Here is a 24110-nt window from a genome sequence, read left to right on the forward strand (position 1 = left end):
ATTTCAAGATACACCCAAGAGAATATAAAATAAATATCCATGTTAATGACAAACTGAAAGTGATAAACTAACCAAATTATGCAAAGTGAGATAATGCATTACCTAATCAAATTGAAAAGTTTAGGAATTTGCTGAAAGTAGGTCTCTCTTTCAAATTTGTCATTCCTCCTTAAGTGTTCCTTAAAACGTTTCATCCATTTCCTGATTCTGATATAATTCAGTTTTTAAACAGCTTCTAAAATTGAAGCCTTCCAGATTTCATTTCATCATGGCAAGTGGATTATGTCATATAACTTTAACCATTACTTAATTTTTCAATATTATAAAGCGTTTTTAACCTCTCCTTTTGAAAATATTTAGTACAATAGCAAGTATTACTAAACAAAAATTTCCAAATAGAAAGCGGAAGTAAAAATTTTTAATTTCTTATATTATTTCTATAAGTATCGTAAACTGTTATTTTATTAAATATGATCCAAACTATCACATTGTGAGAATTGCATTGGTATTCAATTTTTTAACCTGGAATTTTAAGTCCAAAAGAGTCTGTTTTGTGACGCAAAAATAAAAAATTTTCAGCAACTTTTTCTTAAATAAATTACTTGTGGATTTCATGAAAACATTTCCATCTGGCAACAAGATTTCTGAGATGAGACCTTTATCAGTTAAAGTTAATAAATGCTCTATTTGTTAGTTGGAAATGTGATTGGATTATAATGACTCAGGTTTGATAAAAATCTGGAGAAGAAATATTTTTTATGTATTTTAGGCTGTAAGCCGATTCGGCTCTAGCCGATTTTAGACTGTAAGCCGCCTCCTCTTTTTGCGCATCACAAGGGTGTCAATCTAACGCAACACATGATACCATACCATTATTATTTTTGTAACCGCTTCATATGATTAACAGGGAGAATGTATCTGATTAATATTAGATATTGTTACGTTGATTTCTTCCTTCAAGTTCGTATAGGGTTCGTAGATTTGGAGTGAATAACGACGACACTTGATGAAGTATCGAAACACACTTTATTTACCAATATTAATCAGATAGCTCCAAAATCACTTTTACTGTCGTCGAACTGTTATAAACACTGACACGTTCAGCGACACAGCCTTCACACTGTCGGGAAATAACGGTGGAGACAGCTTCACTGCAAAGCACCCGAATACAGCTCCTGACTCTGCTTGTTCGTTCTCGGAACTCCACGTACTCTCGAGACTCTCCACGCGATGCACTCGGCTATACACAAGAGTATAGCTCTCGACTCAGCACAGTCTAAGACAAAACTCGAAGATGCACTAATTCGCGACGCACTAAAAGACTTTCTCGATGCACTGGACGACCAACTCGACTTCAAGACTTCAAGACTTCAAGACACTTGCTCAATGACTGACTATCAGCTCGCTAGACAAGGCACACACTAACTCACAACTCACTTGGATCTTCGATCATTTCTATACTTCTGGCTTCAGCTACTAAGAGCTCTTACCAGTAAATATTCTTTAAACCATAGGCTATTAAGGTTGTAAAATAAAAGGTGTGTTGAGAAACACACCGCGCCCTAGGGCGAGATCAATAAATGAGAGAACTCATAATCTAAGTTTGCTAAAATGCATATCATGGGAAGCGTAGATATATCAATGGCGGTGAGAGGCGAAATGAAAGAATTGGCATCTGTGAGAGTCAAGAAGAGCAAATTACATGATCAGCATTCTGTCAGAGTTTATAAATTGATGTTTTTAGAAATACATCAAACAAATATGGTAACATGGTAAAACACAAGTATGGTAAGTATAAACATGGTAAAACACAACAAAATATGTTGAGAATAAAAGTCCAAAATATTTTGAAATACATGAAAACTTCTTAATATGCGATAAATTCATGAGTGTTTAAATAATAAATACGAAAGTTCATCAAAACGATGTAAAATGAAATCCTAACATTGTAAAAGTAAATTGTTTCTTGAATAATAATAATACGAAGGTACCATAAATTAGAGATGGAAAAATTCTTCACCACGGATGGCATAAATCTGTCTCCGTGCATTTTAATATACCTATTTGTCTGGTGATGTTTCTTTGGACTTTCTTGTGGTGGATTACGAATATGAATTTTTCTTGTTTATTGGACATAATCCTGACCATCTCTTAATTTGTCGCAGATGCAAATATCTGTCAATGAGATACATCTGAAGTAAAAGCTAGTATAGAATTGGCCATGGCCTTATAAAGTCCAGTTAAATTGCGGAGTAGCTCTACTGATATCACAATTTCGAAATATATTGAAAGTCTTTTCCTTTTGTATATCGAATTCCTGGTGTCATTCTGCCAGTGCAGTTTGTTGCAGATAGGTAGTGAGATCGTTATCATGTTTTAAAGAAATGTTATGCTTTATAAAATGTTTTTTTAAGGTGCTCAATTGTTAGCTTTATGAATTTATAGAATATCATTGCACTACACAGCTATTAGTATTTGCCATGTATGGAACATTTTGGATTTTCTATGCTTTGTATAATGATCAGAGATGTTGACTGTGCCAATGGCCTCGAGTTTGAATCCAGAAGAAAGTATGGATATTCTTAAGTATATAGTGTATGGTGGAGGATTTAAAATACTGTTGGGCTGAAAATCCTTTCAAGCAGCCTGATGGCAGGAAAAGCGCAGTGAGAGTCCCTCCAACCGTCCTCCGCTATGTTCTCTAATATATTTGGGGTGAAGCGGCACAATTAATGCAGTGGGACGTCGTAACCTGTAGGACCAAGGGTGAACTTCTGATGTCTCACCCACTTATAGCAGCACCTGTTTATAGACCAATAGCATTTTACTAAGAAGACTTTTATCTAAGATACCTATGTAAAATGTTAAGTTTTATATTTACTGCGGTGCCTGCCTTCCAGTCCTAAAATTATTTTCATGAAAACCTCTACTTAATCTGAAAAAAAGGGCGGTAGGTAGCATATACCTAATATAAATATTTAAAAAAAGTAAGATCTGCCCGTTTCGTTTTTCAAGTATTCTGTATAAAATATTTCGAACTAGCATAGCGTTTTTTGTAAAAATAGGGCAGAGCAGCAACACAAATATTTCGCAACAATTTTCACCGTTTCTCTATTTTTAATAATTAAGTTTATTTTTTCTTCATAATGCTGCAATTTTAAACCTTTATCAATGCTTGACCATAACATAATATCTATAAGAGTAAATTTATTTAACTTCTTTTTAAGACATTAAAAGAAAAAAGTTTAAGAAATTTTCGCAAAATATTTCATGCAAAAATTTTTAACGGAATGAATGGGTCACAAGGGAAATAATATATTCAGAACATGACAAGTTTGATGGGAGGCAGCAATAAATAGTGAGCCTCCAGAAACTTGCCACTTTTAAACAGATAAAAGGAACTTTGTGCTTATTTTATTGGTGCTTGTCTAAACTTCTGCAAGCTATGGATTATTCTGCGCAAAGTGGATTATCATTGTTTGACTAATAGCATAATTAATGATGTCTCAAACTTTCTAATACATGAAACATTCACAGTAGAAATGGCAGATTATATATGCTGCATTAATTAACGTTATAACCTGCCTCAAAACTCTTCTGAGATTAATGCAGACTGAATGAATAATGAGATGTCAAAGGACTAATGCATATTTAGTAGATAAATAAATAAATAATTAAACGCAGTAGTTATTATTAAAATACAGTATATGTTACTTATTTTCTAACATGTGTATGATGTGTGTGCTTGAAATTTACATTAAAAGTAACAGAAAAATAATTATTCTTTGAAATTTTATACATTTTTAGCATAATTATTCAGTCTGTTGTAAATTCACTGTATATTACCTTTTCGTACAGCAGAATCCTTTTTAAATTTGAGGTAATAGAAAAGCATTAGAAACGGGTATATGTTCTCCATACTTCACATTCTCAGATCATTAAATCGCAGGTTTCTAAGCAAAGCCAGTGAATCACTCCACTGAGCGATTCACGAAGGCCGCGACATGAAAACTATCGTGAATTACCAAAGCATTTAAATTGTTGCTATTCGGCAAATCATGGGGTGACTGATTTTTTTAAAGTTTGACACGAGTAGTACTGGATCGCTCTTTTGAAGTTAAAGATTTGTCGAAATTATTCACTATATCACCACCGACAGCGGTTGTCTGGTCAACATCAGTGCAAAGTAGCAACCTGAAACAATTCCTAAGCGTCCAAATAAAAAAAAAAAAAAAAAAAAAAAAAAAAAAAAAAAAAAAACACCGTTTGCCATTAATATTGTACACATGCCTACCGTACAATTTCTACAGCTGTAGGCAATATCCGAGCAGTACTTTACTTACGCCACTGCATATACAAACAGATATAATAGGCTGTTCTTCAGTTACGAAAACAAACGCATTTCCGCAACATGTGGTTCCACCCTCAAGCGTATGAGCCATAGAGAAACAAACTGCACATTCGCCTGGCTTCCAGTGAAGTTTACAATAGAAGTATATATCTGCAACAACAGTCTCCCACTTCTAGTAATACGTTTTAGTACTACATTCACGGTTTATGCTTAGGTAATGAAATTGACTGTGTTTCAGGTTTCAGTACACTAATAAACAATAAACACATACACGGAAAGTACAACTTTCATACAAAAATATCATCTTCCATGTAGAAGCAACACATTAGCAATATCAATAACTCATACAGTGAACAATACACACTACAACCGCTAGTTTCTGCAGCGATAGACTCTGAGTGCTACATGCCATCCTAAACTCCATCCACCGTTTTCATACCATGAGTAACATTCAAAGCCATTTACGGCGTCTCTGATACCTTAATTTCCACCTCCACTTTGATAAAAGCACACTTCGGAAATAAACAAAATGAGCAAGAAGATTCACTAGCAAAAGAGGCAGACTGCAACATCGGAAGGAAATCGCAACATCTGCTCCTACTCTACTGTCACTGTAATTTGTTCTAAAGAGTCATCAATAATTTGGCTAAAGCGAAAAGACAAGACGAATCGACCATGCATCGCAAGGACGTTGCTCCTATCTAGTCTTTCCTAAAGTCAGCAACAAAAGATGTAATTCCACTGCTCAGTTAACAACCTACATTACTGGTCACAGCCCATTTCTAGTCTACTTTCATAAACAATGCGTAAGCAGTACGTATCAGCGCATCTACGGTAGCACGGAAGTTCCAAAATATTACCTGACGGACTGTCCACTGGCATCCAGGCACCATCTCAGATTTCCGGACAGTACAGATGACAGAATAGCAGAATATATTTCCCAAAGCTATACTTTCAAACAAAAGCCACTCGTCAAAAGAAAATCAAGACTGTCCTGGATATCCTGGCAGCACATGAACTGTATCTGCGTGATGTAACTTAATGTCTCTTTTTTTCGCAGTCGCACAGTACATCTTCATAGTGTATACGCATTTTTTTGTCACATCATTCCCACTATTACTACTTTTAATTCTTTGCCAAACTATGGAGTGAAGCGGATCCTAGGGCAGCAGGAAGCATAGGACAAAACCTGTCTAACTGCGCAAATACGACTGCAAAGTACTGATGTTCTTGTCTTCCGCTACCTGTATTACAACCCAAAATTAGATTTACGGTTATTTGTGTGTAATTATTTCGGAAAGATAATCCCTGGTTGAACCAGTACATTTTCTTTACATTCCATCATATTATCATATATTTTGACAAAATATAACATTTATTCTATTCAGAATTTCGGAAAAGATTATGTGGTCGCATGTGAAAGGTCTCGGAAATCTTTTACTGTTTGTTTTTGTTCTTTTATAATAAATATTTAACTATACTTGTTTATGAAAATGTAACTTATTGTTCCTCAGAAATTTGTTTTTATAGATAACATTCTATAAATGCAAATGCAAAATTTTCAGTATGTATTTCCAAACAATAATGTTTAAATAACTAATAGAATATTACACTGATGTTTAAATAATTAATAAAAAATCCATTTAAATAACTAATAAAATTACTGGTTTTCATTGAAATGTAATTATAAAGTAAATACAAAAATTAGCATTTCAATTTAATTATATTTTTAATAGTAATATATTGTGTGAAAATAATATATCAATTGTAAGTTAACTTCATGAACAGAATTTCATTTCGGTACAGTCAATTTTCATAAATTTCTATATGCATAAATATTTTGTAAGTTGACATGTTGATTTCATATGATGCTCATGTTGATGTAAGTTTCGAAAAGCTTTTCTTTTCTCGCCTATATATTGTGAAATTCTAGATAAGTTAGCACTCCTTGTAAGCTTGAATACTGAAGAACTGTAGAGTGACTATTCGCTGAGTTCTTGTAAGTAACAAGCTCAAAGATGGGATATTCGAACTCAATAAATGAACAGACTGGGGCTCGTTTTGGGCGTACAATAAGCGTCCACGTGCACTTTAAGTCAAGATAGAAAATATGAAACTAATTTAATACTAACTAAAATTAATCAGCCGAAGCTGCATAGATTCATCTAATGGTATTGGCCCTTATTTAAATTCATCGACGCAAACTAGCAGGCACATTTCAGTATTGCCGTATATCAGTACTGTCCTACGCTATCCTACTGAAATGATCAAGACTTCAGCTTAAGTACTCTTTTTTACCTCAGTTGCATAAATCGTAACATTGAAACTCATTCTGATAGGGAAACGTACTTGGGAAATGAGAATGTATAGGAACTGTAGATAAGAAAGGCTTGTTCTAAAATAAAAATAACTGTTAGAACTGTTAACTGTTATGATGGAAGACACCACCTCAACGATTGGTCAGTTCTGATGACTTGGCTTACATTTCTACTTTTAAATCTGCTATTATGGAAGAGTATTTTTCTAAACCTTTGTTTGAACTGACGGCACAAATTTATAGAGCACAATTTCTTTGTAATCCCTCTACATAGAAAGCATTACTTTTGGAAATGCGGTCTCCCTCTCAATGTTATTAAAGGAGGTTCTGTCGGCTTACACCATGATCTTTTTCTTGCAGAATTATTGTATAGTAACCGCTTCTAATCTTAATCAATAGTAAACCGCTTCAATAAAGGAACATCTTTTATTTCTTTTCACTAAGAATCATATGGCGTAGGGTATCAGATCGGGCATTTAAAAATATTCTTCATATTTTAAATCTGAATTAAACTGCTCCCAAATCGTGATCCAAATGCCTAAATACTTTTTCTAATTGCGAAAAATCTATGTTCGGCATGAAAAAAACTGTATGTAAACTGCATAAATTTGTAATGCAAACATACCTTAGTTCACATAGGAAATAAAACTTTTAATTCGGTTTCATTTAAAAAAAAAATTTTATCCTGAAATCTGAGTAGTTTCACAAACTAATGCTTTACATTGCTATACCTTTTCATAAAACGTATAGCAATGTAAAGCCCTAGTTTTAAGTTAATTAGTTTTAAGTTAGATTTTAACGTTTAAGAGGTAAAATCTAACTTTAAACTAATTAACTTAATCCAAACTAATATTAACTAAATCTAACTTAAAACTAACTGAATCCAGAAAGGCAATTCTAGATCATTAACACCTTAAAAGCATTTACATCACTATCTTCTCAACAGTAAATACTTAAGCCGGCATATCTTCAGGCTTTATTGTTGTGTAGAGAATTTGTCTGATAGCGTTATAAAAACTAGGTGAATGATTTTGTGATTTATGGAAATTTTAATTTTATTTGATTCTGAATTATTTACTTTAATGCTTTAATTTTGGGGAAAAACAGATGCTTCTGGGAATATTATTTAGTTTAAAAGAATATTATTTGTTTTCCTTTATTTGCAAATTTTGTACAAGCTTTGATTCATTGTGAAAAGAAGCAGGGAAAGGGAAGCAATTTTTTGCTAAGTCATGATTTCGCGCGCTTTGTCCTTTAGAATGTTCTAGAAGGAATTTCATTGTGTAGTTGACCTTAAGACAGGAAGTACGTGACAGAAAGGTCAAAGGTTGCTACGTGACTTTCAATGTAAGTCATTCAGGTTTTTGCCGATTGAGGGTCCGGTTGTTGGCTAAGTGAAGAAGAGCGCGCATGCGCGATCACCCTTATTTCCGCATTCAGGGGTTGAAAACGCAAATTTTGCCAAAGTTAAGGGGGCGATAATTGAAGCCATACTGGGAGCCCGCGTTTGTGAAGGAGACGAAGAAAATTTGAGTTGAATCACTTACTGGTTTGCTGGACTTACTTTTGGATTGAAAACTGGCTTGAAAACGATAGACAAGATGTAATTTACGAGGAGAGATGTTTCCCGGCGGGAAGCGGCAAATATGCTCCCCGGCCGCGTTTTGGTTAAGAGGCGAGGTTGAAGAGGTATGAATATTTGCTGAAAGATTTAAAGACTTTACTTACTTACTCTTGAAAAGACTTTTTGGTGTCTTTTTTCGTGCGAGACTTGGAGAGACTCACTGGCTGGCTGAACTTACTTTTGGAGGTTACTCTTGAAACTTGCTTGAAAAAGATGTAATTTACGAAGAGAGATGCTCCCCTGCCGCGTTCTGGTTAAAAGGCGAAATTGAACCTGGCGAGTGACCTAAGACTTTCAAGACCAGGCGGATAGCCGTGCTGGGCAGCAGTGCTCCTGTTTCTGTTTTCCAGAGTTAAAATACCTTCGTCGTTATGAAAACCGACTTAAGACTTTCAAGACCAAGCGGATAGCCGTGCTGGGCAGCATTGCTCCTGTTTCTGTTTTCCAGAGTTAAAATAGCTTCGTCGTTATGAAAACCAATTACCTGCGTGTTGACTTAAGACTTTCAAGACCAGGCGGATAGCCGTGCTGGGCAGTAGTGCACCTGTTTCTGTTTTTCCAGAGTTAAAATAGCTTCGTCGTTATGAAAACCAGTTACCTGTGTGTGTGTTTCGCCAATAGTGCCAGGACAGGACGATGTCTTCTGAAACTTCCATTTGTGACCGAAAAAATGAGCCCCGCCGACGTCAACGCTTATTAGGATACGAGCCCTCCACTTCAAGACGTCCATACCAGATAAGTCATTTTTTGTGTTTGAACTTTAAGTAAGGTTTCAACGATTTCCTTGGAATGTAAAATAACAACATCGAATCTTAATTTAATTCACAGGCTTTCAATTGTTTCCCTTTCCCCTTCTAAATTACCAAGACAAACCTTAAGGTTTTTATATGAATTTAAATGTAAAAAAAGAAGTAAATGACAAATTGAAGAATTCCCCTTAGACTCTCTGATGAGGATAAGATTTTATTTTATTGGTGATGAATTCGAATAAACTGATATTTAATCTGGAAACCTATTACAGTATGTTTCTTTATATATTTAATATGTTTTTCCTATATATCTTGTATATGTTTTTCTTATGTTTACGATCCTCTCACGGCGCGGTCCCGGGATGCAATTTTTACTACGCAATGCATTAAAAAAATTCACTATACGATCACTAAAAGTTTGGTAATTAGCAAATTCTTAAGAGTTTAGTTTCCTCCCTAAGAGGAAGTAGAAACCTCTCACGGCTAGCAACATTCATAACAAATGATAAATAAGGAGTCGATACTTAAAATAATAGAAAGAGTTCTTTTTTTTAATCCTTACTTAATGGAAGTAATTTAGTCAAAACAATCATTGTCAATCTTCTCAACTGCGTACATACATTTTTACGACAGGATTTCCTCGCTTTTTTACCCGTATTGGCCGACCGACAAAACTGCTGTACTTCAACCACTGGACAGATCTTAGCAAACAATTAGGTTGTATGTGAGATTTTGTGCTTTCTTTTGCGCGCAGCATAAATACAAAACAAGAAAGTAATTAAAATGAAAGGCCCATACAGAAGACGTTCTTCAACTAAAAGGGATAATTATCATTCTCTTTGCGGTATCCAAATCAACATATCCTCCTGTGTTAGCATATATTATATTATGTGAAGTTAAACCACTTTTATGACGAACTCGTTTAACTCAGTTAACATGAACAAAATTTGGGTATCCCGGCTGCGATGTGAATGATCTTATATGCTTTCAGAAATGCTTCGTTCCGTGAAAAAGTCATAGAATACACTTTATTCTTTAAACCCTAGCTAGCACGAATAACACTACTCGAAAGTCCCGATCATTATGTGAACAATGAAATTTAGTCGCGTCAACAATGAGCAATAAATGTAATTAGGCGTTCGGTTTTATTTTTATTTTATTAAAAGTTAGCAAGTACAGCTCATATTAAATCTTATACAATAACAAATTAATCAGGTAAATTTAACATCTTGTCTTCTTCTTCAAATGGTCATTGGAGCGAATTCATGATCTTCTCTTCGTTCTAAAACTTCGTATGATAATGCTTACAAAATAAATAATCCAAGTTAAAACTTAAATGAATTTTAGTTAGAATAAAATATTTGTATAGATTTACTGGAGTGCTGAACTACTTCCAATGTACCATTATAAATACCTATAATTCAGTCCAAAGCAAAACAGATTGAAAACAGTTTAAGCATTCATGATTTCACTTGGTCCGCTGGTTGACTGTACCGATTCCAAAAGAGACACGCAATTCCATCATTATTAATTTATAACGAAGTGAATAAAGTTGATGAGGAAGGAGCAAGTTTTATGGATTTAACCAAGTGAGAGAAAGTATGCCTCATGTAAAGTCAACAATAGGAATGAAACTGGACTTGTTTACAAGTCGTAACCTCGAAGTGAAAGGTGACAAGTGTCATGGTGGAGCACGCAGTAAACAACATTTAATTGTTGTCCTTGTATGTAATGCAGACAGCAGTGATAAAAACCCTACTTGGGTCATCGATAAGTTACAGAAACCACGTTGTTTTAAGAATATAAACATTACATTTTCTTGCATCTAACCTCGCCATAAGAAAGTTTGGATCGTCAGTTCATAATTTCGAAACTATCTTCTTCCTTTGAATAGTCGTACGGTGCCTGAAAATAGGCCAAGTGTACAGCCTATAACTTACAAGATCTGAACTTAATCAAAGTAAAGTTCACTTTCTTCTACAAATGCAATACCTCGTCTTCAGCCTTTGGATCAAGGCATTATTGCTGTTATGAAGAGACCTTAGCGCTGGGGACTTGTGAGAGTTGCAATTAGTTATGTTGAAATTGAGATGGGAACGCCAACTTGGAACGTGCTTGATCCAATAAAAGCTATTTCTTCATCGAGAAAATGCGTGACATCACAACACATACAGAATTGTTTTAGAACAGCCTGGAGACATAAATACGTTAATCCTGCTGATGAGTTAGATGGTAACAACTACAACACTTCATCTGACGAATGAAGTATTCTACAAGACGTTGCGAACATTAGTTTTAAGCTTTGAAGAATTTGTTAGTGCAGATGACAATTTTACTGTGTGTGCTCCAGAAGAATCTGATGTAATGCAGTTGTGTATGAGGTGCAAGAAATGTCAGCTGAAGAAAGTGAAGAGGGTAATATCCTTCCGCCCACCCTCTGGGAAATGTTACACGCCTTATACAGAAAGTTTCGCTGCAACATCCGAATTGACAGCTAGTTTTACAGTTCATCTGGCCGCTAGTTAAGTACAGCTGGCCTTGAAGTCTCCAGGCATTTTCTTTCCCGTCTGCGACAGCGCGATATAAATGAACTGGTCGCCAGAAAATGGTCAGTGATTACACATTTTTCAATTGCAGTAAAGTAAATAATGTAAAACTTTAGTATTGTCTATTAAGACACACATGCCTTCTACTCTAGTATGTCAAAACCTATATACTGTAAATGATAAATATGGGGAAAAAAATCCCTCCAAAAATAAAAAAAAAGTATAATTTTGAGTTCTAGTTTAACATAAATTCTTTAAACGCGAGCTTTTGATTTTTCGGCCAGTTGATAATCCTGTTAACGAGGGTTTACTGTATAAGGTATTTCTCCAGCTTTCCTAGCCATGCCTTCGTGGTGTGGTGGTCTGCACGCTGGGCCTGTATTTCAGAGGTCCGTAGTTCGATTCCCGGCGAAGACGATTGCTCATTTTTCCTCTTGCCTGCTTCCAAACAGAAATCGTAATGAATCTACACGGGCGCCCGAACTAAAAGGGTGTTGTATGATGATTCTCCGCACCCTGGATTTGGCGATTGGGTCCCCTAAAACCTCCAGTCGCCCTTTAAAAGGGGGAGTATATAAGGTATTCCTCCTGCCTTCCTAGTGTGCCTTCGTGGTGTGGTGGTCTGCACTCTGGGCCGGTATTCCAGAGGTCAGTGGTTTGATTCCCGGCGAAGACGTTGCTAATTTTTGATCTTGCCTGCTTCCAAAAAATACCTAATGTCTCTACAACTACACTTATTTCTCTCTTTATTTTTACGGATTATTAATATTTCAGGCATTTAAAACATATGCCGATTTCCTACATATGTGAATTATGTACGTGCTTTGCCATATATATATGCTCCAGTTTCTATTTTAAAAATAATCTCCAAATGCTTTTGCAATAATGCGCATCTACCTAAACAAATGCTTTTGCAATAATGCGCATCTACCTAAACATTTTATACGAAGTATGGCGAGTTTTTAAAATCGTGAGTCAATTTGTTTTTCTAAATGCGAATTTACTTGCAAATTTGACTGCAAATATAAACACACTATAAGTGAATAAAATCATGAATGAATAGCTCAGAACTTCTTAGAAAATGCATGTATAAAATTACCCCGAAAGCAGAAATCTTTAAATCGGATTTTTTTTCTTTTGAAAATACCTAAATAGTCACTATACTGTTTCCAATTAAAAGTGAATCAGTTTAAAAAATGCTTTCTATGAAGATGTTCATAAAATAATCCCCCGATTTAATTCCTTTTTACAATTCTTACAAGACATTATGCATTACAAATATAATAAAGGAATGAATTAACGACAACATATTTTAACTAGGTCTTGATATGTTAATGGGATAACTCATGGCTCCATCAGAGAATATTTATGAAAGAAACTTTGATAACATATGTTTAAATTTTAGTGATTAACTCAAGCTGTTTCTTAGGTAATAAAATTGTACAGCAAAATCCAAAATGTTTTATTTCTTGAAGTAACAAAAAAGGACGGGACTCGAAATTTAAATTTCAAGGAAATGCAGAAATCACGTGACTGTTTAAGAAAAGAAACTTAAGTCACAGACAAACTCATATTCTTTGTTAAATGAAAATGAAATGCAAAGTTCTTTAAAAATAAAGAAAGAAAAAAAAGTACGAATGTTGAGCTGATCGCCTTTGGTGAGTTTATCGTAACGTCAATGATTTCACTGTTTTACCTCTAAGAAACAAGAAGAGAAATGTGAAGAAATCTATCGTCAGTTTTATTAATCATAAAGGAAAAAAAAAAAAAAACTTTGTACACTGAACTCTTGGTAGTACTGTAGGGTTTTCCTTATTTTGCATAACAAATTTATTTAAGTTTTCCTGTTCTAAACTTCTCAACTTCCCCTCACATTCTCTCGCCTGGATGTAAATTTAAAGTTAAGTGAAGTGCTATTTAAACGTGTGATTATCTCAGTTTATTCAGAGCGTGTTTCGCTAGCCAAGCGCGCGTTTCGCTGTTATTTCGCGACAACGCTAGTAAGCCTCTTGGCCTTATCAGTTTCACGCCGGTTAGATTTCTGCGAGTCCACCTCTTAGGCGTAAACTGAAGTGTGTTCTTGCATTCGTTATCTTTTCAGATTTGATTTGTGTTATAGTCTACGTTTAGTCTACGTTTAGTATGATTAGAAGCAATCATTAGCAGTTTCAATGAATCGTTTCGCGCGTCCGAGGTGCACTAGAACTATTGTCAAGTAACATTGGAATCTAATGGCAGGGGCCTCAGGAATGCAGAACGTTCACTTTATATCAGGACATTACCAACCGACACCCAATCAGATTAACCTTGATAAATACATGCCACAGCGTTATGAAGCTAACCTGGATTCAGTTAACCAGATGATGAACGCTTGATGGATAGAAATGAGTAGCCAGATTAAATTAGTTGCAATTCCAACTGTTTCGGCAGTATTAAAGGTATGTGCATCGCAAACATATTGTGAATTCGTTGATCCGAGATGTAAATAAGAGACGGTTTTACGTGTATAAGAATACGGTCGTTTTTTACTATTGGCATTCGATGTTATGCGTGCTGTGCTACTTGGAAAAATATGTATCTGACAGGTGAATATTGTACGCGCATTCTTTGTGACGAGCCACTCTCCATCATGTCCCGCCTTCATTCAGATAGTCTAAAAACGTTAAACTGTGGTTAGAGAAACTCTCATCTGAATATTTTGCCATACCATGGTCATCCTATTTACCGGATTTTAATGTTATGAAATATATGGAATGTTATGTAATGCTTTGTGGAACAAAGAAACCTGTAATTTCTAATATGAAAAAATTATGAAATCCTTTGCAGGAACTACAGTCTTGATACTGGGCAAAATACTGCCACTTATTCCTAGAGTACTCTCCTACATTCCTGCCCATCATGTGGCGAGCGGTAAAGTCGCTGAACTCTGCTAGTTGGGTAAAGGGCTCGAATTTCGGAGAACTGGCTGGCTGATTCTGCATTTTCGTGGTTCTCCCCATGTGAAACGTCAAGTGCCAGGTTCCCCCAGAACGGCCTCCACAAAGGCATTTCTCTCCTCAGGTAGGTAAACCTCGAGTGCTTCCCCATAATCAAATAAATAAAACCAAAGACATATATCACTAGAGTGATCCCATGTACTTGTAGAATCATTTTTTTCTCGGGGCTGTTCTTTCGTGCAGCAGATATGTTTTCGCAATTCAGCGTGTGTGGAATATTAGACAGTATCTAATACGTATTTAAATATATTATTCATTTATAGCAAATGATAAAGAAAAAATTCCAGAATTTGGCAAATAAAAGTGTGAATGTACATAAACTAAGATTCTAATAATTAATTAGTTAATGAAATTCGGTGAGGAAAATCATAAACATATCGAAATGTCCAACAACACACACAGCCATAAAATTAAAAGTTTTTTTAGGCAGAGATATGCTTAGCCTTCTCAATCAATGACACCTGCAGTATCTTAACACATAGTCACAGATTAAGAAATGCACAACATCCTACAGACAGAAATTAAACTACTATCACATTAGAATAATTATGATGTGAGAATATGCCCAGAATGCACTCTGTACAAACGATTTTGCATTTCCACGGGATAAGCGTGATTTCTATTTATTTTAACTAACAATTTAAATTTTAAATTCAGCCTTCATTCCCCTAATTGTCAGTGCCAGAATAAGTAAATGTTGTAACCCGCGTGAATGAACACAAATTTTCTAATTTGAAGTTATTTAGTAAAAGCCGAGTTTTGGTAGGAGTTAGAGAAAGTTAGGCTTTGACCGCCACCTCTGCCGTAGTTACGTTGCTTATTGCTGATTCAAGTGGCTTAATTACATTTATCTGCTGCCACTAGCTTCGAAACGGGTTTAAGTTACGGGATCTCTCTGAGCCCTGTAGGCTAGTTCTATCACTTGTTAATATTTCAACTTTTAGTTTCCATTATCTGACTTTCAGTTACCGCCCAAGCACAGGCGAAGTTTCTTAGCGTCGAATTGACGTATTGTAAATTTTCAAAGATTTAATAAAGGGTACTTCAACCCTTCGCTTGTGTAGTTTCCTGCTACTCGAGTTTTCAGATAGAAGTTCACCCACCTGGACTCTACAAGCGTATATAAATTAATAACAAATGGTAAGATGCGATTATATCATTTACATTCTGATGTACATTGTAGCTTTATAATGTTTTCAATTATTTCAAATATTATAACTTTTTTAATCACACAGCTTACAAGCTCAGTATACTGTATGAACGATTGATGATACTTCACATTATTTTTAGGTACACGAATTATTATGAAAATTAGTGAGAAAATATGTGATATTCGTTTCAGTATTTAGACTTTAGTATTAGCGAGATATATAAGTTCTATATATCAAAATAATATATAGATATTTTGTCCCAAATCGCATTCTTCTTCTATGTTAAAAAATACCTATAATTTTCTGTGATAGGAAAAACAAAGAATTCTCTCCTGCAGTAAATAACACATTAGAAAAAGCCTAAGCATTTTTCGCAGAATTTATTCGATGAATGTTATTACCAGTGATTGAAATGCTGAGAGGAATAATCACTATAACTGCTAATTATGGGCAATGCTAATAAATGACGGACGCATATTTAATAATTCCACTGAACACTTAACATTTAATAATTTCAGATAGCTTTAAAGGTTAAAAGGTAAGGTCTTGTAAGATGTTAAATACAAAAATGATCTTCTAGATTATTTAAAATGTTCAAGGTTTTGAACAGATATATATTTCATCACTAAACTATTCATGAACTCAATAACTAACTTCCATTGACAAATGTAAAGTTTAATCTTTTTCCTAAAATTAAATTGACTTTAAACCAGATTCGTTTAAGAAAAACTTCTGTAATGGCCAGAAGCCAATGAAAAAACTGATAATCGAATCTAGTTCGAAAGAGTTCATCTCATCACTTCAATAGAAATAGATTAGATGCTATTGGAGAAAGTACTTTTCCCACTTTACCATTCCTCCTTCGGTCAATGCGCTCAATTCCAATCGAGGAAGAAAGAGAGATCTGCTTAAATCTGATTACTTTCGCGTAAATGAAATACATATTACTTTCCTTCTTTTATTTCATTACGAAACACTTAAACTAACTCACAAGTTGAATAAACTCTCATCGAATACTATCTTTCGTCTCATAATTTAGATTTTCCGAAAATTATATTCTGTTTCTTGCTTTTGTATTAATTAATTTTTTTTATTTTTTCTTTCTTTCTTTCTTTCTTTTTTTTATTTTTTTTTTTTTTTATTTTTACTTTTTCCAATTAAGCTTATAATACAGAAATTTGCTTTTTTTTTACTTATGCTATTAAGTTGTGATTTATCTCACTTGTCTAAAAGTAACATCAGAACAAGAAATTCGTGGGGGTAAGGAATGCAAAACTGCGCCTGTCGTTGGCAAGAGCCTTCAGCACCATACAGGTGACAGAACGACGTTGCCCAGTTCCGCCCCCAACATTGATGGTGAGCAGCCCAGGGGGAATGTGTTCGAGGATCTCCCGTCCGTCTTCCCCCACCAACCTTTCGAGAAGACTTAACGGTTCGTTGCATACTTAAAGTGTCCCCATGCCGCACAGACATTATACGTTTACAAACATCTATGCCTTCTCCGAGATTCGAACCCGGGATCTATGGGTCGACAGTCAGAGTCACTAACCACTATCCCGGCAACTGTTTCTCATAGAATATTTGTTTAGTTTCCCTATTGTTAATCATTGCATTTAATGAAGTATTATGAGGTATTGGAGTAAGCCTTCTGTACACTAAAATGTACTAACTGAATTTTTCTTTCGTTTGGCTGATATTTTATTAGTCGCCAAAGATCTGTGAAAAGTGAGTGAAATCCCAGCACAAAAAACGTATTTACGTAGTGATATGATTCCAGTGTCTGATGTCTAAGCTCATTATTTATATTTATTCATGTATTTATTTTTATTTCCATCGACGGAATCCAACAGGCTGAAAAGCACCTAACCCAGTGGGCCAGCTGTTCCGTCGATGGCGAAAAGAAAGAAAGTGTCGACAAACATTTCTAAGATCACAAAGCCTACATGTCACGAGGTTATAAAATGGATAGCTCCTGATATCCATGAGTATATAAACATATAGAGGATCAAACATTCTGCCGCATACCGATCTAATGGGTCATAGAAATAAAAATAAAGAATTTCCAAAAAGTGGTGATTCCAAAGTGATTTCCAAAGTGGTGATGGATTAAAAGCCGCACAAGAATCGAGAACTCTTCTGTAAAATAATTTATGATTTTTAAACCATAATTTATGAGTTAAGGAATAATTGAATGCTGTTTTATGTTTATTAGAACCATAACAAAAGTGCTGCAGTTGGGAAAACCTGGTAAACATATACGTATCAAGAAATTATAGCTTTTGAAATTGTTGATTTTTAAAAGTATAATTCTTTAGACTGTCATGTCACAATCATCAATGTGTGTTATATTATCTTACGATCTATGGATGCTTTCAGTGCTTTGATATCGACTGGAAAGAGATATTTATTTGTTGGCGAAAAGCACTGTCAATGTCTTGTTATCAAAAAATTAAAAAAAAAGAAAAGAAAAGAAAAGGAAAGAAAATTCAGAATTTTGGTTTAAAAAAAGTGTATTTGAAATTTTTTGAAATATAAATGTGAGTAATGTTTATTCAGTATTGTTGTACATACAAAAAGTCGTCTTAGAAGAAATAAATAGGAATTAGTCTAGGTTACACTGTCATGTTACATAATCATCAATATGTGTTATATTATCTTCTGATTTATTGATGCTTTATGTACTCTGATTTCGACTGAAAAGATATATTTATTTGTTGATCAAAATCTAAATAACTATCAATGTCTTGTTTCCCCCCAAAAAAAGAAAGCAAAATACAGCATTTTTATTTTTAAAAAAAAACCGCACTTGAAATCTTTTGAAGCATAAATGTGAGTAAGATTTACTCAAAAAGGCTGTAAGTTGTACATTCAAGAATTTAGATTCAAAGAAATAAATAGGAATCGGACTACATAAAAACAATAAAATTTAGCAAATTGATTAAGAATGTATCCAAGTGCAAAAGATGAACAGAATCTCAATTTTAACATTGAAATTAAATTTATGCATAACCGTATTTATTTCCGGAAAAGTATGTTAAATCTGCTTTTTTTTTTTCTTCAAAGGAAAAAGTTACTTTGCTGAGCAATGAAACTCTGAATTAGCATTACGCTCTCACTCTGGGCCAAGGAAATGGCGTTAATTAGCATCACTAATTATCCCTTCAATTAAGCAATTCTCGTTTCTGGACGCAGACATGCCATTTGTCTGGGTATCGAATAAATTTTTTATTCTCATTTACATGAGCATTATTTCGGAAATGTCCCAAAGATTATTCTGTGAGTTTCGAGAAAATTTAAACTTCTATTCAGAAAAGTAAATACGTTTACTGTGAAGTTTTGAAGTGTGATTAATCACTGCAGATCCTTGAACAATGACGGCATTAAGTCTGGGTAAACGTGAAACAAGAGTTCGAACACTTTATTTGTTCTGGAAGAGGAGATTAAGAGCTTTTCTATTTCAAAATGTCTTGAATAACTGAGAACACAATGTCATGGAAACACTCCATGCGAATTTTAACTACATTCGGAAATACATCACTAGAATGCAAGATTAACTTCAAAGTTCCATCATTAGTGATGGGTATTTTGTACTTTTAAAGCAAAATCTGAAAAAATTGTCACTATCGATTTTGAATATATGCCTACTGTAATCAACTGAGTGATTTCTTTTCAATAGAACTGCAGACATTAATATGTAAGCAGTATTACCTTTCGTATATGCATATCCGTTACTGTACAGAAACTCTGCTCCTGTGCACTATTGGAATTAAAACTGTGTGAAGAATAAATGGGAAGAGTCATGTGCTAAGAAACGTATTTACTTTAAATCGAATTAACAATAATTCCTTTACAATTTTACAAGCTCAGTATTTTATTTCCGATGTACACTTAATTAAATGTTTCGTTAATATACATTATTTGTATTATAAAATATTAGAATTATGCATAAAAAATAGCAAGAAATGTTGCTAAATTGTTAAAACTTTAGTGCTGAAGCATTTTAATCCCTTTTTCTCAGAATAAATTTTGACACATTTATTAATTTTAAGGGTATGCATTTAAATTTCTTTACATGATTCTGAGCAGGAAGCTTTCTCATCATTTTAATTTTCTCTAGGTTTATTTATTTTGATTTATCATTTATTTTCATTTATATTGATTGAAAAAAATGAAAACATTTACATCAGTGAATAACAGTATAAAAATGAGGTAGATTGTTTATTAGTTTTGAAGATATTTTAAGTTTTGTAATTAATATTATTTTAAATTCTGCATTAAATTAAATCGGTTAGAAGATTAGTCGTTTCATAATAAAAATTAAAATTAGTCGCTTCAGAGGATGTATAAAATGTTGCCTTCTTTAAAATTAAAATTTTGAATTTAAAAAATATATTTTAAAATCTTGAAATTTTTAGATGTAAATTTATATATAGTTGAAAATATTCGATCTATGGTTGAAAATACTCGAAAACATTCGATATCTATAGTTAAAAATACTCGGAAGTATTTGATATCTATAGTTGAAAATATTCGATACGTATATGTTGAAAATATTCGATAAGAAGTATCCATGAATAAAAAAATTTTGTCTCAAAACCCTTTAAATATTTTTGAAAAGTTTAATTTACTACATAATAATACTAATAATCACTGTTTGAAATTTACTTGATAAAAATTGCTTCAACAAATGCATATACTCTCTATAAATATTAAATGTTCAAAACGTTTTAAGAATGTCAATGTCCACAAATGAAAATCTTAAGCAGTCGAATTCTGGAGTTGTTGCATTTGGATATTGTTTAAATAAAGTAATAACCTGTCCAAAGTAATAACTGTATGAAAATTAGACCATCACAAAATTGTCCGATTTTTAATCCTGCCTGAAGTCAATATAATATTAAAGGAATATTAATAAGCAGATTGAGTAAGCCAAAAGTTAATTTCATTAAATTTGTTTATTTATAATTATGCACATTTAGTATCTTTTGTTACCAAACGTTTATGCGAGAATTTGCCTCCAATTCATCAGACAGAAATTTAAATAATTGTTTTTTTGCTTATATTCAATTTTTAGTGGAAGCTATTTTTAGTTTCATACAACTGGAAAAATGTCTGCCGTGTATTTTAATATACTATTATTTCCTTTTTAAGTTAGGCTATTTTTATTTTATCTATGTTACTATTCTATAGTTTTAATACATTTCTGTGATGTAAAGACTACTGCAATGTAGTCGCATGGAGTGTTTCCATGACATTGTGTTCTCAGTTATTCAAGTTCAGAAGTAAAGATTGAAGGCTGGTGATGTTGCCAAATTATAATTAAGAAGTAGATTACATTCAATTTCTTGCATACAATAAATTGATTAAGTTCAATTGTTCATATTATTGTTTCATAATACGATTTTAGATTTTCTTCTTGGAAAAAGCCCCTATTCATTAAGTATGGCGAGATTTTAGTGTTGAATAGCTTTGGTGTGGAAAAGGAAAATACGTTAGACAGATTGTCTACTAGTCTGTTATTTTTAAAAGACGTATCTTCGAGACTTACCGCAGTGAGCAATTATATATGAGTCTCTCTTTCCTCATGGATAAAACTGAAGGAAATTGCGTGCATAAATTTAATTTCTGCGTGGATATAATTGGTTTGAATTACCTGTTGTGTGACTAACATTAATCAACTAAGATCAAATGAAGAGTGTTTGCATCAGAAGAAGAATTTTATTTATAATTAGACAGGAATTAAGTAGGAAATATATTGTCGAAATGAGCTTTTTATTTTGCTAAGAAGAGAAAAAAAATTGTAAGGAACGATAAGAGAGCGTGAACAAGGAAGGAGGATTTTTAAAACGTTTTTTGAAGAGTTAAACAAACGAAGAACAAAAGAAAGGTAGAATATATACAATAGCTTGTGTTGGAATGTGTGATAGAGAGCAGAGTACTGCTGTGACGATTCTCAAATATGTGAGAGATGAAAGAAAATATATAGAAGATATATCGGCCTTGTTAATAGCGATCAGCTGAGCCGAATTATTTACAGCAGGATAAAAAAAAAAAAGAACTGGAACAAAAAAAAAAAAAAAAGCGATAACGATGGAGTTATTATCTGTGATGTAATCTCGTTCTGATCCCATGGTCCTGATGTGTATAACGTAACGGAAAACTCAATGTACAAAATCTTTAATGAATATCAACAAAAACTCTGATCGAAAGTCTTGTTCAATGAATGAAGACATTTAAAATGTGTGAGCGTCCAGCTTCCGACTGCGACGATTGCGCAAAAGTTCGTGTGGGGTATTATCGTCTACGAAATGTTGGGCTCAGCGAATTTATGAATTTATGACTCCGTGAATGATTATTACTTGAAATTCTGCTCGAGACTCATAACTGGTGAGTGATGATGAAGAAAGACGTGAGTGTGCAAATTTGTGGCCTTAGAAGAAGTAATGACTCGACTTCTACCAACATTGTCTCAAAATCCTTCCTATTTAATGGTCAGCTATCAATGCGGATCTTTTTCTCGGTGAGGACTGTTCTTTGCTGCTTATGCAAATACGATTCACCTCCTCTTAGCGCGTATAGCGACAAAGTAAACCTGCCTTCTTGAAAATAATATTCATAATAGCTTTTATTTTCAAATTTAAGGTAAAGATATTATTTTTATCCCAAAGAAGCGTTAGCACAAAAGGACTGTGAGTCTCAAAACGACATTTTGTGGCATTTCACTATAACAGGAGAATCACTTTTTAAATTATTGCCATCAATTATTATAGCATTGTATTATATTTAAAGAAATTAAATAACCAGGAATCTGCGCAAATGTATGTATGTTTTCAGTATTGTGAAGAAACGACGGTACTTAGAGCCATCAAATTTTGAATAACGTAATCCTCCACCTGAAAATGGGTACTTGGACGAGCGAATTTTAAATTTCGAGTTTTCTTTATTATATATTTCATATTTTGTAAAACTTTAACGAATGTTTTTTAACTAAGCGATTTCAAAGCGAGCAATAGCAACACTGTACTGGAAAAATTTAGCTCCATCGCAAGAGTCTCTCTATCGGAAATTCTAACGATGTGCTGTTTTTAAATATTTCGTAATAATGTTTTTGAATCGAATTTAATACAGTTTCAGTGCGATGAACATGATATTTAATAAATAAAGGTAACACAGAAAACGTTAAAGAAATGGTCCTTTTGGAGTAATCTAAAATCTGAGATCTTTCACTTTTTTATTTATATATTTTTTAATTTATTTAAATGTATATGTTAACAGGAAACTTAGTGTAATTTTACATTTGAATTATGGAAATGTATATGTATGTATTACCCTTCTACCATGCAACAGCCTAACGAAACCTACAATGTTCTATTTCATGAACTTAAGTTTTTGAGGTTGTTCTTGATTGTTAAATAGTTTATCTAAAAGTAAGATTAAAAATGTTAGTTTATCAATAAGAGCGTGATTATTCACTCTAACTTCCTCTGCACAACATATGTGGTAACATCTTATGAAAGGGAAATATAAAGGGAAAATAGTAGTAAGGTAGCGCATGACACATGTATTAAGATAAGCAAATATATTAGTATTTTCAAGACAACATATTTTAACACGGCCGAATGGTTGTCCTGGAAAACAAAGTAATACTTTCAGAATGCATGATTACCTGGCTAGTTTAGTTAACCAGATCTGATGCACTTTGATAGGGTTTAAAACGCTAAGATGACATGAGTAATATTTGTTATTTAGCTTTCTTTACTGATTTTTATGGAATTTTATTCTTTTTAGAAGTACAGAAACTCTGTTGTACAATGAGCGGTTTGGTTTGATTTATTGGGATTATGGCAAAGCACACTAAAGTTATCTGCCAAAGGGAAGGTACGCCTTCGTTGAGATATTCTAAGGAAAACTGGCTCGCATACACGTTACACATGGGGAAAATCACGAAAATTCCCATGCAGCCAGCCCGTTCGTGGGATTCGAGCCTCGGTCCAAACTATCAGAATTCAGCGATTTTACCACTCGGCAGTTAGTGGGCCGTATGACGAGCGGATAAGTTATTCGTCTGATAAGATATAAATTCTGATTCAGTTATTACTCATAGGTAATAATTCAAGTTTTGGCGCATTGAAGCATGTTCTTATCCTGTCTCCGAATTTTGAAATGCAATTCTATCATGTTTCTTATCCCTTAATTTGTTCATTGTTTATGTGTAAGTTTCAGAAAGTAAAATATAGTTATGCATCAAAAATCAGGATTTATTAACAGGATTTATGTCAGGATTTATGTCTTAAATTAATATAACTCTTAAGAATATACAGAATTACAAAATTCTTACCAGTTGCTTTTTCGATAGCAGATGTTTCCGATAATGTA

The 24110-nt window shown here is 33.6% G+C and overlaps 1 long non-coding RNA gene across 1 annotated transcript in view; it reads left to right on the plus strand.

The window, feature by feature from the left end:
• The window catches only part of LOC118191686 (uncharacterized), a 67856-nt gene that overhangs the window by 36055 nt on the left and 7691 nt on the right, over positions 1-24110 (plus strand). The window contains exon 2 of the long non-coding RNA XR_004758645.2: positions 14414-14647. This is a non-coding gene — a long non-coding RNA (uncharacterized LOC118191686). The remainder of the gene's footprint in view (positions 1-14413; positions 14648-24110) is intronic.

The sequence above is a fragment of the Stegodyphus dumicola genome, chromosome 3 (genome assembly GCF_044657685.1).
Source record: "Stegodyphus dumicola isolate Sdum_Otavi_A_Nest chromosome 3, ASM4465768v1".
NCBI classification, from domain to species: Eukaryota; Metazoa; Arthropoda; class Arachnida; order Araneae; family Eresidae; genus Stegodyphus; species Stegodyphus dumicola.